Genomic DNA, 2,916 nt, shown 5'->3' on the forward strand with positions numbered 1-2,916 from the left:
GTGTGTGTGTGTGTGTCTGACAGCCTGTTTGTCAGATCAACTCTGGTGTCCAATGGCACAGATCTGCACAACTTTGCAGGGTGAAGGAAAGGTCTGCTGCTGCCTGAAGCACTTCATTCACACACAAGAGAAAGTAGAAATACAGATGCACACACTCACATATACACTCATCATAGGCAGCAGGTCTGCACTTTAGCTTCTTGCTCATGCCTCCCCAGATTCAGCTCATTCAGAGTTACTATGGCCTTTAAGTGCCTCTAAACTCCCACACTTCTAAGGCCACTGAGTGGAAAATCGGCTAAACAAACACTTCATCAGCGCAGAGGCAGCCTTGCTGGTCTATGTGCCACGCATGAAGAATTTTGGTAGGAGGATGTCTGTGCCTGTGTGGAGGTGTAGGTGTGTGATAGAGTAGCATTTTGTGTTAGCGAAGAGTGTGTGAGGAAACAAAAAAAAAAAATGAAAGTGAGAGAATATGTGAGAATCCAATCAAGAGACAGTCAGGATCCTTTGTCTTTCCTGATTTCTGCAGCGGGCTGTGGTTATACAGACAAATACAACTGATAATACTGTATTATCACTGCATCACATTATCCAATCTGCAGGTCACACATATCTCTTTATGGTGCGTATTTGACACATGCACTCAAAGCACACACAACTGTCAAAACGTGTAAGATCTATTACCGTCTTTTGTTGAGCGCCTCGTTTCATTGACAGCACGCAAAACAACATGGCACTGCTTGGGTGGAGGCATCAAAAGGTTATTTTTAAAAAATAAAATATCAGGGGATCATCATGAGGCCTAATTACTTTCAGCGCTTCAAAATGATTTTCTTTCTTTGGATGGCGGCCCTCAAATAAGTTTGATGGTTGCTTTCCAACTGCCAGGTTCAGTTTTCAGATCCAAACTCCCATTGACATGGCACTGTAGTGGAAAGGCTGTATTCCAAATTAGCATCCGATGTAGGCAAGCTCTCATATAACCTGACCCAGCTGGACCTGGCAAATTCTGGAATGCATTTTAATTTAGTTTTTAATCACACATCGCCCCAAAAAGCAGAAAAAATACATATTTTACTACCAAATTGGCAATTTTCCTTCTGGACTTAAAAAACATAAACGTATAAATCATTATTTCTTCATTCTTAACGTGTGGTTATAATGTGGATGTGAGTGAGGGGTGTAAATGTGAGGGGCTTCCAGGAAGTGAAGGACTATGGGAGGTCAGTGGACACACGGTGATAGAGACATCCATATGGTGATGCGATGGGGGGAAGGCTCTGGGCATGGAAATGAGCCGAGAGAGAGAGAGAGAACGAGTGATCATGGGAAACAGACTAAGGCAAGCGAGAGTTCACTGCTCTAAGTTCAATGATATTTCCTCTGAGGTTCACCGCTACATCAACAAGATATCTGATCATTACACACGTGTGCACGCACGTCCGTGCGGCTGCAGTTCAAATTGAAATGTTCGTCTTTGTCTGTTTAGCTGTGGCACATTAAAGAGCATTATCCAGCCCCTGGCTCCCTCTGCATCCGGCTCCATTTATTTGCAACTAAAGAGCAGACCGAGCATGTGCAGATCATGTGCCTCTTTGGCTTCCTGTCCACGTCTTGGAGGCAATCTCTATTGTTACACTCCATAATTGGGTTGAAACACACTGCGAACGATGCCCAATATCGTATTTCATACCTGCAGTATGAAAATCAATATTTCGGAACAGATCCTCCCACTTCTTAATATAGCGGCAAATGAGCATCACTTGGCTCAACTCCAATTCTCTGCTGCTTCTTTCGCCTCTCTCTTTCTCTTTCTGCCTCTCCTGAACCTTCCTCCCTGCTTCCTGCCAACTATGCGAAAATATTCAAAATCTAAACACCACAGTGAGAGTATATGCTTACTCACCTTTAAGTGTGAACTTATACTTATTTTGATAATTTATTTCATTTATTATTGAATAACTAATGGTACCATCTTAATCAAAACGCATCATTTGCAATAAAATAGACACCATATTAACGTTTTTTTCACTAAACTCCAAATAATTTTCTTTCAGCAAGAAAGTATCAGAACACAGTACAAAGTGTAGATATTTAACAATTGTATTAGCAAATGGCTTTGAACCTGGGTACACACGACCATAACACGCACAGAATTACATGATTGTATGTATACTCACCACTGAGATTAGAAACACAAGTTGGTCTCTTTTATATTCTGTTAATCCTCCAACTATCCATTTTATTTTGTATAAGCGCAGATTAACATAACAGCAAGTAACATCTCAACAACAAAAACGGAGAGAAGAAGTTAGGCAATGGCTGCTTACAAGAATTGCATTTCAATGGAGTCGAATGGTTACACAGATAGAGGGGTAGATTAATATCGGTCCTTCTGACTTGCGAAGGGGGAAGCGTGAAGCGGGAGGGATGTTGTGGATTCGTGCAAATCGCACGAGGGTGCCAGTGAATTGTTTGTAAGATATTAAGTTTCATATATTAATATGAGTTCCTTCATTTTCTAAGTTTGATCTGGGAACTATGTATTGGGCGCATAACCTCCACTCAATAGTATGGGAGACAATGAATTGAATTATATATTAGAAAAATCTTAATTGTTTATATATCTTTTTATGCTACTGCGTTATAAATGGGACGTGGGGAGTGGATTCATTACGACGGCCATGAAATAGTTCCAAAAAATGATAAAAAAGCACTGGGTTATAAATTATGCGTCTTTTGAACTCTGACGTATAATTATAATTTACAATGTTGGTGGTTTCGGTTCTTTTAATTCACCACAAGTGGTGTTATATTGACAGAATATTTCTGTTGTTGTTTACTCTCTCTACACTACGGGGGAGGCAGGGCGAGAGAGAGGCACATTCTTAGGTAAAGAATTATATTTTATGA

General features: G+C 40.6%; 1 protein-coding gene across 1 annotated transcript in view; it reads right to left on the minus strand.

Annotated features, from left to right (window-relative positions):
* dok6 (docking protein 6) overlaps positions 1 to 2,916 on the minus strand; it is a 36,827-nt gene that overhangs the window by 5,571 nt on the left and 28,340 nt on the right.

Source organism: Morone saxatilis, unplaced genomic scaffold, assembly GCF_004916995.1.
Source record: "Morone saxatilis isolate NCDOM2014 unplaced genomic scaffold, NCSU_SB_2.0 Contig0, whole genome shotgun sequence".
NCBI lineage: Eukaryota > Metazoa > Chordata > Actinopteri > Moronidae > Morone > Morone saxatilis.